Genomic DNA, 15,502 nt, shown 5'->3' with positions numbered 1-15,502 from the left:
CTTCCAAGTGTCAACACACCATCGACAGCCATTTTATATTGAATGAAGTTGACCAATGTAGTGCTATTTACACCATTATAAATAAAACAGGCCAACGGACTTACAACGTCGACAGAATTAAATATTTTGCTGTATTTTTTTGACTTGCTTGAGGCACTTAGGCCATAGTTGAAGTTATTGGCGTTAGTATGTAGAACACTTTTCTATAAAAATCTCAGTTTTTTTGTTTTTGGTACTTAGCGCCTTAATTAATACACGTATTCATATGTAGGTACCTACCTATGTACGCACCTACCTACCTAGTTATGTGGCAGAAAACCCTAAGTTTTCGTTCGGAGATTGATTGTTCGGCAGACATAAGAAAGAGTAGGTACTTAATGTATGCGATAAGGGAAGAGCAGTGTGATAAGTTGAAATTGTGTAATAGTCTGAAGAATACCTACAGTTACATCTAATCGTCAGCTCATAATATAATTAAGATAAACGGCTGTTTTAGTTGTAACAATAAATTTAGTATTGAGCTTGCACACGTAGATTACACAGGACGAAGTTAATTAAAATACTTACATACCTACTGTTCTTCCAAAATTATCGAACTGCATGGTAACTAATGTGGTATGTTTATATTACATATACTTAAACTTTATACCTATAATCGTTTTCGTAAAAATAATATTTCGTAGTAATATGTACCTAGATAGGGATCAATCATGGTTGCCCATGATAATGTGGTACATACTTTTAAAATTTCTGATCTAATTACCTAGGTACTCATCTTATATCTAAATTTTTCAATTTTATTAACATTTTAATGTTTAATTTTGTTATAGGTAGATAGATATATATACCTATGTATGCTTCATAGAGTTGATAAAATAATGTACACGCCCAAATGAAAGTAATTAGTGACAATAGATAGGTACCTACCTATATAGTGCGGTGAAAGTTTATTTAACAATAAAATCATACCTATTATACTCGTATTTTTCATAGTTCGATTAGGTTTGAGACTTCACGGTCTTACTAATATGAGTAGTTAAATTACAATTAATAGATACTCTGCAATTTGAGAGCCACAATGCTTTCTTTAGTTAGACAACATCGTAGGGGGGCATTATTCAAACCAAAGTAGGTGTGTACGCCTCAGAGTAATTGCTCTCATGAATAACTCAAGGAAAATATATTTAATGTCTTCGGTGTGAACCTCGAGATGTCAACCAGTCGTGCGATGATGTATTCGATACTTGAAGCATCTACCTAAGCACATAAATCTTGTGCCTTACAACAACACAAGGCTGGAAAACACAATCCCTACTAGTGAAGGGAAAGGGCTCAAGACACAAGAACATATTTAACATTTTTATTCCCATTTCCAATGCATTCTACGTATTTCAATATTTTCTAAATGATGCGAATAAATTTAATAGAGTTAAAGTCCATAACATAATACCTACATATTGATATGTCGTAAGAGTAGGTATATCTATACTAAATAATATAGGTAGTATTATAATATAATATATAGTAAATGCAGCTCAAATAAATTGTTGCCTTGCCTATAAAGATCTATTTCTAAATTCACATTGAAAGTGAATTAAACTTCAAATGTAAGGTTTAGTCCAACTGAGGCGAAAGTTGTACACATGGGGCGGCAGGTTACCTATATTATGAAAGTATAGTGAAGCAGGCTGGTGATTTGCGGCAAAATTAACGTTAACATTATTAATTATATGGGTACGTTATAATGACCAAAGTAAATCCTCCGTGATGCCCTGCATTTTTTTTATCGCGTCGCTATTTCTCGTAAGTTGTTGGCTACTGTTAGTCTGCTTCATTCATTTGTATGAAAAAGGCGATAACTTGCCCCTTATTTTATTAAATACCTCTATGGTTGAACACGTATGTAAATTCCTACCTATTTACCTAAGGTTGGTTAAATATTTCTAAATTTCATTTACGTATTTTGTTCTTTAGTAGGTACTAGACATAATTTATGGATGTATTATACCTAGTAGCAATATTTAAATGCCTTATATAAAACAGCGTTAACTTTTTTAAATCAATAAACCAAAAAATGTTAAATTTACATAATATGACTACCTATAGATACTTAGTTATTTTGATAGGTAGGTACCTACCAATTAAAATATTTTGCCTAACTGATTTACAAGAGAATTAATAGGTGTGCGCAGGGGCGGTTCTCCCTTAAGGGTTCATAGGGACCATCCCAACATCGTTTGTCGAAAATGCGTAAAAAACGTCTGATATTTTTATTATTGTCTTAATATACCTACCTACTTAATTAAATGATTAAATAAATTATTTAATTTATTTTATCTATCTAAACCTGTCACAATTTTAGAGATATATTTATTATTATTATCCAAATAAATAAAGCAATAATTGTAAATTATGTGATAACATACTTATGATGATTACACGGTATTAAAATAACTTATTAAATTAAATACGCCCTATTTCACGGTGACACGTATGTACAAATTAAGAAAGCTATGGCGTCTATTTTTTGCTGATCGGGGTTAGTCAGTCCTATCACGTCGCTGCGGTACAAATCTCTTTCTACAAAGTATGTGAATGCATTAGCGTTACATACCCATACTCGGGACCGAATCAAATGACCCCATATGTTAGTAACAACGCTCGTTGTGTGTTGTTTAAAACTGATTATGGTAAATTTATAATAATTATTATTATTAATGAAGTTAATATTTTTAAGCATGATTGTTAGATGTGATTAAGTAACGACTCACATGATCATATTATTATTTTTTCTGAAAAATTACTCATTTCCTCTTTAATAAAATCATATATTATTATAAGTTAATGTATAATAATATGAGAATGTAGGTAGGTATGTATATTTGATAATAATTAATGGCTTAACCCCACCACCTAGAAAGTCGTCGAGCCGCCACTGGGTGTGGGCCTATATAATAACACCTAGTCCTAATTTATTTGACACATAAAAACTGAACACGTATGCGCAACATGACGTACATTTTTTCGCATTGTAGGTATAAAATTAACTTGAAGATCATAATAATTGCTACTTTTATGGTAGGTTGATAGTTAGGTACATACCGAATATAAGTATCTCTAACTTGAATGATATAAATACCAAATATTATGTTTTATAAATATTTGCATAACAATATAAATTTATAAAACACCTCAATACTTATACTTATAGGTAATAATACCTATATACCTAGGTATAAAGGTACCTACCTATCTACGTCCATAAGATAAATAACTATAGATACATAATGATTCTTTTCTATTGTAAGCTTTAGTTTGAATAATATTTATGATTAGATCGTTGCCTAATTATAAATGTGATATCATGATTCGGAATGAATGTGTTTATGTATTTTTTAACATACACAACCAGTAAAATCTTTTATAAACAAAACTCACATCTTGCTGGCACTACCCAACAAATATGGATAGATACCTACCTACTTAAGCTGAGCTGGATGAATAAGCTTGATTGCATGCATAAAAGTAGGTATACCTTGTAGCTTGTAGGTATGTTATATACTGTGGGTATTTACATTGGAGTTATTTACTTGTTTATAATTCCTAATAGCTAAGTATTACATAATTTAAAAGCTTTCGGGCATTTATTGAAAGATATAAGCGATTCTCTGCCGAGTTAATAAGTTGAATGTATTACTTATAATACGATGTACCTACCTATGTAGGTATATTGTATAGTGTAGGTACTTATACTCATCATCATCACTAAGCCCAATGTAAGTTTTTCCCGCCTCGAAAATAATATGCAGAATGAAAGGCAAGATGAAAAAGCATGCTATTCATAATCTCAAGAACAATAAAGTAACTGACAACTATGGTATTCTACCAGAAGTACCGGCGAGAAATGAATAAAAATTATATAATCTAATATATAAAAATTAATATTTGTGTGTTTGTTTGTTCGTATTGAATGCGCAGCCATACCGTTCATCCGATTGCGATAAAACTTTGTAAACTTATTGCTTGCACTTGCGCGAAGAGTATAGGCTATACTAATATATAAAAATGAATGTATGTCTGTCTGTCTGTATGTCTGTCCCGTATGCGTTCCTATACCATTCATCCGATTGCGATGAAATTTTGGTAAGTGGTTATATGCACACCCATAAAGGTTTCTGAATTAGAAAAATCATCATCTTCTTCTTCTTCTTCTTCTATTCTATATTTTTCTATTCGTATGGTTCCTATACCATTCATCCGATTGCAATGAAATTTTGGTAAGTGGTTGTATGCACACCCATGAAGGTTTTTGAATTAGAAAAATCATCATTTTCTTCTTCTTCTTCATTCTATCTTCTTTTATTCGTATGGTTCCTATACCATTCATCCGATTGCGATGAAACCTTCGTCAGTTGTTGTGTTAACACCCGCAAAGGTTTCTAAAATAGTACAATCATCTTCTTCTTCTTCTTCTTCTTCTTCTTCATTCTATCTTCTTTTATTCGTATGGTCCCTATACCATTCATCCGATTCCAATGAAACCTTCGTCAGTTTTTGTGGTAACACCTGCAATGGTTTTTGAATTAGTACAACCATCTTCTTCTTCTTCTATTCTATATTTTTCTATTCGTATGCGTTCCTATTCCATTCATCCGATTGCAATAAAATTGTCGTCAGTAATTGTGCCAACACCCGCGAAGGTTTCTGAATTAGAAAAATCATCATCTTCTTCTTCTTCTATTCTATATTTTTCTATTCGTATGGTTCCTATACCATTCATCCGATTGCAATGAAATTTTGGTAAGTGGTTGTATGCACACCCATGAAGGTTTCTGAATTAGAAAAATCATCATTTTCTTCTTCTTCTTCATTCTATCTTCTTTTATTCGTATGGTTCCTATACCATTCATCCGATTGCGATGAAACCTTCGTCAGTTGTTGTGTTAACACCCGCAAAGGTTTCTGAAATAGTACAATCATCTTCTTCTTCTTCTTCTTCTTCTTCTTCATTCTATCTTCTTTTATTCGTATGGTCCCTATACCATTCATCCGATTCCAATGAAACCTTCGTCAGTTTTTGTGGTAACACCCGCAATGGTTTTTGAATTAGTACAACCATCTTCTTCTTCTTCTATTCTATATTTTTCTATTCGTATGCGTTCCTATACCATTCATCCGATTGCAATGAAATTTTGGTAAGTGGTTTTATGCACACCCATGAAGGTTTTTGAATTAGAAAAATCATCATCTTCTTCTTCTTCTTCATTCTATCTTCTTTTATTCGTATGGTTCCTATACCATTCATCCGATTGCAATGAAACCTTCGTCAGTTGTTGTGTTAACACCCGCAAAGGTTTCTGAAATAGTACAACCATCTTCTTCTTCTTCTTCATTCTATCTTCTTTTATTCGTATGGTCCCTATACCGTTCATCCGATTGCAATGAAACCTTCGTCAGTTTTTGTGGTAACACCCGCAATGGTTTTTGAATTAGTACAACCATCTTCTTCTTCTTCTTCTTCTTCTTCTATTCTATATTTTTCTATTCGTATGCGTTCCTATTCCATTCATCTGATTGCAATAAAATTGTCGTCAGTAATTGTGCCAACACCCGCGAAGGTTTCTGAATTAGTACAACCATCTTCTTCTTCTTCTTCTTCATTCTATCTTCTTTTATTTGTATGGTCCCTATACCATTCATCCGATTGCGATGAAACCTTCGTCAGTTGTTGTGGTAACACCCGCAATGGTTTTTGAACTAGTACAACTATCTTCTTCTTCTTCTTCTTCTATTCTATATTCTTCTATTCGTATGCGTTTCTATTCCATTCATCCGATTGCAATAAAAATTTCGTCAGTAATTGTGCCAACACCCGCGAGGGTTTCTGATTTAGTACAATCATCTTCTTCTTCTATTCTATCTTCTTCTATTCGTATGTGTTCCTATACCATTCATCCGATTGCAATGAAACTTTGGTGAGTTGTTGTGCGCACGCCTGCGAAGGTTTCTGAATTAGTACAACCATCATCTTCTTCTTCTATTCGAATGCGTACCTACACCATTCATCCGATTGCAATGAAACTTTGGTGAGTTGTCGTGCGCATGCCCACGAAGATTTCTGAATAAGAAAATCATCTTCTACTTCTATTCGTATGCGTTCCTATACCATTCATCCGATTGCGATGAAACTTTTGTCAGTTGTTGTGCGCACACCTGCGAAGGTTTCTAAATTATTATTATATAAAATACAAAGTTTGTTGTTTGTTTGTTCCATCCAATTTTGTTTTTTTTTTACTACATATTAATAACATTAATAACGTTTTCATATTTTGGATTCGATTTTAATTTAGTGTTCTTATGTTTGACCTTTACTCCTATTAGAATTATTTTCATATTGCCATATTGTATTACACTGATATTTTAATATTAAAAAAATAATTACCTTTTATTATTTTTCAAATATCTAAGATAAATATAACCACGAAGCGACCCTGTGCGAAGCCGGGTACTTCAGCTAGTAATATATATTTTGGTGAATACCAAAAAACATTCAATAAAGAAGTGCGAAAATTACAGGACAATTCAGTAATTCGACATAATATCAGGAAAATATTACTCCATATCATAAAAGTAGAGGACCATTAACGGATTCTATTAAATATGTGACCCAATTATAAATATTTAGAAGCATGGTTCAATGAGAAATGTGACCATTACCTAGATCTGAGACTGTGTATGCTTCGATGCTATGATCTCTCAATTCTTTTCCATGTTATGGAAGTATATAAGTACGCTGAAACTAGGAGATATCATGAAGAGTTGAGGCTTTCGAGATGCGGCGTCTATACTGCCATGCTAAGTAAAAAGATAGTGTTTTTGGTTTTGATGAAATCGAAATGAGAACCCAAGTTTTAAACTATCTTTTCTCTTACCTATATTAGGTATGTAAAATTATTGGACTCTTTTGACATAATCTCTAAATATACACTATCTATCAGAGATTATGACAGAAAAATCCAATAATTTTACATAAAGGGAAACGGTAGTTTAAAACTCTCATTTCACTAACATCAAAAACACTGTCTCTTTACTTAGTAGGGCAATATAAGCATCCTCAAAATTCCTTGGACTGACCTGGATGACAAAATTTAACATTCTCAATTGTATGGGAAAGGACCTACCTCGGCTACGTTATGAGACAACAAAATTACAGCAACTAATCATCTGAAGAAAGATCAAAGGTTACCATATTAGAGGACGACATTGCATTTTGTAAACGGCACGTGTGCAGCTCTAACGAACTGTTACTGTTAGCAGATGGTAAAGCAGAGATTGCCCTGATGGTGGCCGACCTTCATTTTGGGATGGCACCACAAGAGGATGTTAAACTACTTACAGACAAGGCGCACCATGTTTGAGACCAACATGACGTGTTTGCAGCTTATCAGATATTATATCTACATATTATTTATTAAATAATAGGTACCTATTGATTATTGTATAGATATACCTACCTACTAAAGACGTTGGCAAAATGATACATATAAAAATCACTAGTTACTTAGATACCTACTTCGATAAGTAATTTCTCTCCAATCTGAAATTATTATTGAGACTCTCCCCTCCGAAGAAAAACATACTTGAAAACTATCATAAACAATATCCATTTGTAGAGGGCGTATGTACGACCGCTACGAGTATGTAGCTGAAGCACAAACAATAAATGATTTACCGTCTATTTACTTATCGGTTGACGCATAAACATTTTCTGGCATTTGTTTTGTTTTATATACCTATGTTCAGGGTCCACGGATCGTTAATGTCGGCAATACAGGCTTTATGTGAGCGCTCATGAAATATTTACCAATATTTTATGTATGAATATCATAGAACCAAAACAAACGCAGTATTGTCTTCAGAAGATTTAATATGACAAATGTAGGTAGGTACTAAGATTACTACCCTAAATTAATACTGAATAAAAACCTAGCTATTTTAAATACCTATTAGATTAGTAATAGGTCGGTACTTACACATAAATTATCTATGTTGTAAATAAGTATCCTAATGAATAATCATCAAGTATTTAACATGAATAATTAAAACATACAATATACCTACTTAGGTACCTACCTAATGATCGTTGGCATTTTCAAGAGCTTCAGCATTTAGTTGTTGATAATTTATGATCATTTTATGAAATGTGGGCACATTCCTTCATTCAAGACCTTTAGTGGATATTTAAACAAATTTACACAAATAAACCAATATTCAATCTACTTAAGAATTACTAGTTCCTACCTATAATATCTTGTGTTAATGGGATCAATTTACTGAATTGATCGGAAACTGTTTCAAAATTTGTTTACTCAATGCTTCGATGTGTTATTTTTCAGCTATTAACCCATAGCTGGGATCACATCATTGTGATTGTAAGAGCAACCACTAAAAACCACTGCGAAGAGAAAAAAAATCCTTATGTATAAGACGCGAATGCTTCCTCGGGCAGGCTCCATATCAGATATCCCAACCCGTAGAGAGAAAATAACCAAAAATGGAAAGGGCGTCGTAGATATGTTTATGTAGGTTGTAATTTACTTATTATACTTATAACACTGTTGAACACTTATCTGTATTTACGCAATAATTAATTATATATGTATAGTATATGCACCTAGATCCTCCTCCTTATACCTAGTCATAGTGGTAAAAATAAATATGGAACAAATAAATACACTGACTGCTGCATACGACCAATAAGTATCTACTACCATAACATAACAGCTATATACTTAAGAATAAATAAAAATACTGCTATCTTTATAATAAATACCTGGCTATTTTCCGAATATGTACCGATTACTTGGGCAAAATTCATAATATTATTTCTTTAAATTGTGTTTATAGATTACTTACACTCAAAATGACAAAACATTTTAAAGTAAAGAGTAGGTTTTTATTCACTAGATAGATATGTAAAAATTAGGTAAATGGTTATCTACCTACATATCTGTTCCGAGTGTATTTATTAGTATGATTGGATGTTTATAATGAATGATTTGAAATGGAAGAGTATAAAATAAATCGTAAATACAGAAAGTGTTGCATGAACAGTACCTATCCTCATTGATAAAATGACGCCACCACGGTGATGATTTTTGTGTGATTATTCATTTAGAAATGTTGTCTTTCAGGCTCCCCTGCCCGTTTGCTCAAAGTACACTCGCCAGCTTGCGTCAAGGTAAGAAGCAAAAAATATTACAAAATATTTTATTCATAAGAAATGCAATGAATCATTCAAACCGATCCTCCTGATATATTTCCATATAAATCTTGGATTTCCTTGTCTTATAAAACCCTTTCGGTTTGAAGTTTAAAAATTTACATAGATATACCTACCTACCTACAGCAGCCCAAGATGTAGAAAGTAGGTAGGAATAAATGACTTTCAAAAAATAATTTAAATAAACTTATTCCAATAAATGTTAAACTTACAGTCACGAGTATCTCAATAGGTACCTAAAATAAGTTGATCAATTAGTTGTATTTTATGAGATTTTATTACAATAAATTTGAGAGAATACGATACCACGTACTTATGTAGGTACCTATATACTAATTTATGAATAATATGTTTAATTTACGCAAGTATGTTTTTTACATCAAAATACGTAGGTAGGTATCGAAGGTTTGTAGTGTAGCTTCCTAAATAAAACATCTTTCAAAAATTCAAAAACCTATTTTTCAATAAGTAAAATAAGTGGTTAGTCATTATAATACCTACATACCAGAGAAGGTATTTACTAATATAATTAAGTAATTTAAAAAAAAATACTAAGATAAAATAGTAAAAAAAATAATGAGACGCATAAACAAATGAGCTGGCTAGATATTCTACTGTACCTATCTAGGTGTGTTTTTGTAAATTTAAGTTGGTACTTACATTAAGTTTAACACGAATAAAAAATGTTTTATTGTAAAATTAGTCAAATATTTGGATTTTACAATGTCCAACAAATCATTTTTAACATTGATGAAGACATAAATGCATGCTGCCACACTTTATTTTGAAATTGTTTTATACTGTTGTAAGAATACGTTAACATTGATTTATGGGGCTATAAAATATCTATTTGCTTTTAATGGTTTAAAATAAAAGCGCGCCAAATTTGATAAGCCGACGCACACATACACACACATATTAAGCAGAAATATTTTGTTAGATCCATTCCGTTGGTTAAAAGTTAAAACATTCACAATGTACCTAAGGTACTTACCTGCACTACCTATACCCACCTATCAATAATGATTTCAACAACGTTTTCCATATAATGAATATAATTATGTAGGTAGGTAGGTACCTACTTGATTATGAAATGCTATCAATAGTACCTGATAGAAATAAAAATAAGTAGGTACATCCGATGTATTACAATTACATCGTCACATTGTCAGCTGTGATTAATACCTAGGTAACATACCTACATATTTGAAATATATTATTTTAATAAAATTAGTAAGCAATGACAATGTTTGGTTAATGTTAATAACCTAGCTAATTAGTACCTAGGTATAAGTACCAACCTAATTACTTACTTTTACATTATGTAGTCGATTTGTGCAATTTTCAATAACTTGGCAATAGAAATATAGATTTAATCATACAGAACAATGACATTAAAATAAAATTAACTACCTAGGTAAGTATTATAATCTTAAGTGGTCTTTATTGGTGATGATCGCATAGTTGGTAAGTAGGGACATGCATAAAGATAAACTAAGACACCATCAGTGTATGACTTATTTGAGTGTATTATTAAGTAGGTAGATAGATGTATATTTCCATATTTCTAACGATTCCAGTAGGTATCTACGAATATATCAATAAAAATGTAGGTACATTTACACATTATTATTATGTATAACCTACCTAAAATGGGTACCTAGGTACCTATCTAATGTGTGGAAATTTTAAACATAAACAATCAATATGTGTCAAAAATTATCTATTTTTTAGTTTTTATATATAGTTTACACATAATAACACATACCTACATAACCATGTCACCCAACTTTAATATCTAATTTTGTTTAGATTTAACAAAAATATTCCAACTGCTTTATCATCACAACGATACGCTGCTTATAGTCGAGACGACGTCGTTGGTTTGAAGGGCTTGAAAGTTAGTAATTTCTTAATAAGTAGGTAAGTAAGCCGTTTTCATTTTATATTTAATTTGATTACACATATTGGTTGCTTACATTGTTTTGGAGGATACCTACCGCTTTGTTTATCTGAAAAAATATTACTTCAAAGGCTCTTTACATTTTACAGTCTATACAATTATTAACGTTGTCGTTGAATGTATGTACCCATTTCCATTGTTCATTCTTCCAAGATGACATTTAACTGACATAAATGTAAATAACTCGTCATTGGTTTATAATAGGATTACATTATGGATTTAATAACTTAGTGTTTTAGGGCAGTTAAATATACCTATATAATTATATATAGTAGGCACTAATAGGTATACCTTTTGGGTAGAATAAGTGGGAAACCGTAATAATCTTCATCAATAATCCTAATATGTAGGTACCTACTTACTTATACGTGGGTACCTACCTAAGTCTACAAAAAAAAATATTGTTATGCTAGAATAGCTAGATCATCAGGAAGTACCTAGGTTCTTACTGTTGGCATCTACCATGATCGCTCCCTATTTATGTACCTATGTCTAAATCCGAAAAATCAAATAAATAGGTACTTATAAACAGCTACGTATTACATAATTGCTAACAAAAATCTATTTACTGAGCTCATTTGCCATATATATATATATAAGTATACTTACTTATATATTGTAGGTAGGTACCTACTGATTATAATTATTATGCATTAAAAATTAAGTCATTATAAATTTTAGTTTATTAGATTCCACCATCATTTCTTATCGAAAGATTTCTTCATAACAAGGGCTCAAATAGAATATAATATATAGGTACCTACTTAACTATCTACATACATACATATGGAGTAAAATATAAGTATCAGCCTATTTAAGTATCTACATGAATAAGTTTTCTCTCTTATGTGTCACGTTTTGTAGATGGCCGTCGCTCTGCCATGCCAAATTTAATAAAACGCTAACAGTTTTGGTAATCCACCCCCGCCTAAATCACCGACTTTATCCGGAGACACAACCAGAAATCACGCAGCGGGGATCTAAACCACCCCTAGGAGCGTTCACCCACCCTGACGGGGAGTCAAAACTTGTCGGTTTTCTCATGTATTACGTTAGTTTAGAGAGAATTTTGCTGGATCCCAAATACGTGAGGTCTATCCACTGAAGGGACAGGATCACCCCCTTTCCGCCCGTCAAGGCTTTATGTTTAATACCCTTTCAGGCGTGTGAGCTTCGCGCGAAATCGGAATGAGGCATTTACTTCCTCTAGCTAAGATAGCTGCACAGATATATTATATACCTACCCATACCTAAGCGTGGGTATAATATACCTACATATCTTATATTATATGCCCTGCTTTTAATGTTGATGAAAATAACTTTAGAAACTTTTAGTATGTATGCAAACATTTTAATTAAAAAGTGTTTCAATTTTTCACGATACCTATCTTTAACAATATCTAGATACCTACCTGCCGACAGATTTTATTGCGATTCATATCTACACAATATAAGTACATATACCTAGGTACCTAAAAAGACAGGTACCTACCTATCTACCTAAAGATTTATTGAATATGCTTCGTCATGTTTCGATGTTATATATTTGCCTATTTTCCACGGTACCTACCATTTACAGATAAAAGTTAGAAACTGTGATATCTAGGTGCCTATCCTACTACTGTATTATACCTAATATAAGATAATTATGTACCTGCCTACCTTAATACCTACATACCTATTATATGAATAGTAGGTAGGTATAATAATTATGCAGTTGAGTTCATCTAGGATCTAGATACGTGTCTATAAATTTTAGTGAAGGTAGGTATACGTACCTACTATTTTACCCACGGCGGTTTAAGCGTCGGTTTATAACGTCGTGGGTCCCAGGTTCGAATCCTGGGTCTGGCAAATACACATATTATTTTTCATTTTCAATAAAAGAGTATGGACCTAATAGGTTGGGCAAGTGGCTAACATCCATTTCTCGTAAAAACATAATCTGTTAAAACAAACATCTATTGTGTGGACACGGTCAGTAAAAAAGTAGCTAGGTACCAAATTTATTACTTATAGGTTCTTATTTATAAAAATAAGTATTTTAAGGTAAATTTTTGCTTAATTAAAAGATCCACCGGTTTAGCTAGTAGGTAAGTAGATAAAATTCTTCAAAAATACCTAATTAATGATATTGTAGGTACCATGTATAAAATATTAGAAAATAGAGATTGTTTAAAATACTTTTTTGCGAATAAATAGATATTCATATAGATAAAAAATGAAATGAAGTAAGCATTTAGCCGAATTCACGTGGCTAATTTAGTCATTGTTGGTCCCGCCAAACCCCACCCGAACCGCACCACATCCGGTCTTAATTGGGCGTATCACGAGACTTACGTTTGGATGTAAAGCATCAGTATTTTTTTTTACGAGGGAAAGTCTTAGTAGCAGTTACCCAAGACATATGTAGGTATATCGCCATGCATTCAAGTGAGATTTGACTGCATTTACACGACTGTTAAAAGAGACTATGACAGATAGGTGCACATAAAGGCAAAATTAAAAAAAAGGTGAATAACAAAAACTATTATAACACTGCCGAAAATTTAGTCAATCAACCTACTACGTTATGTAGGTATCTACATGCTTCAGCTTAGGTAGAAAAATGGTAGGTAGAAATGTACAATTTAAAGGACAAAATGCTAAATTAATGATTTATAATTTGTAATCTTGATAATGGTGTTTCAACCAAAATATCTATCGATTTAAAGAAACAGCCTCTAGAGTTTAATATAATTTATATTATCATTTTGTAAAATGGAATTCTACAAAGTAGGTACTAAATGCTGACTCAATTAATAATTCAATGTATCTTGCGAGCTTTGTCTTTTTTTTTGTTTTCAAGGTAGGTAGGTACCTAGATATGATTAAAATTTTGAAAATTTGAATAAAAATATCTAGGTAAATATATCTACCTATAGTTCGGTAGGTACCTACATGCATAAGAAGGTACGTACCTACCTACTCGTGTTTTTTTAATGTTCATTATGTTTTGCTTAAAATATATTACGTAGGTTTCTAGTAGGTACCTACCTAGGTAGGTACTAACTTGTTAACATAGCGCCAAAGAACATGCGTGCGATTAAAGAAAACAGAAATTCATTACAATTTGTCAATTCTTCAGTTACCTGCTTATAAAGGGCATTTTTATTGCCTAGATAAAGGTGTCCCTATCGAAGGGGTCGCTATTTAAAAATAAAAGTAAAGTAAACACGCATGGCCTACAACAAAAGGGTGTGAAAATTTGTTAAGTTTTGTCGGTTGCATTTGTGTCTGTTTATTACCCTTCACAAAGGGTGCACCTAGGAAAATATTAAGAGGCACACAAAGGGACCAGATTTATCACGGTGTAACACTGTTTGAGAGTTGTAAATATAAAAGATGTGCATATTATGATAATGTTTTTTTTACATTGTGGAAATATAATGCGGTTTAATAACATCAATACCTATCACACACAGAAATTTATACATGATCAGAATACGGATTCACATCGAATACCATTAGGTATAAAATATTGATAGATTAAATAACATCTATAACAGCTACATAGGTAGGTACGTACCTTCGTAGGAATTGATATTGTTCCAACCCATATTATCCCTAGTACTTATGTAAACTAAGTAGGTAGATACTATACAAAAAAATCTTAAGTAAGTAAGTACCTACCTTTTACAAATTAAAATTATTCAATGAACCTTGGCCTTTAAAAAAGTACACACATACTTATTTAAAAAAAATGTATTTCAGTGATTTGTATTAACCCAAAGATAAAAAAAGTCTCATGAATAGGTGGTAGGAGGTACCTACTTATTGGTACATACTGTATTTATAGAAAGTATTTTTATGTTTTTCAAACCTCCGTTCGACTTAGGTACCTTCTTACGACTTAAATGATATGATGGTTTTCTAATAACTATTATATTTCATATAAGTACTTAATTATTATATGATAGATAATAAAAGTAATCAGTAAATAATATTATGTACAGAATACGACTGATAATGAATAGCTCAGTGTAGGTATACCTATATAGATTTGAATCGGACGATTGTTTCCTATCAAACTGTGTGGTTTCATTTTCGTAGTAAAATCAAAGGACTTGTGTAGGCTTTTCCGTAGTATTTATTCTATTCCAACGATGTTGGAGTGCCAAAGTCTCGGCTTTGGCTCTCCGCCGATAGATGTCAGTCGCGCATGCGCGGATAAGTGGACAGGGAAAGAAGGAAGGGATCTCGACCGAGGGGGGAAA

The sequence above is a fragment of the Rhyacophila brunnea genome, unplaced genomic scaffold (genome assembly GCF_057557595.1).
Source record: "Rhyacophila brunnea isolate RB1 unplaced genomic scaffold, BYU_Rbru_1.0 scaffold_18, whole genome shotgun sequence".
NCBI classification, from domain to species: domain Eukaryota; kingdom Metazoa; phylum Arthropoda; class Insecta; order Trichoptera; family Rhyacophilidae; genus Rhyacophila; species Rhyacophila brunnea.
This window is presented reverse-complemented; position numbering follows the sequence as displayed.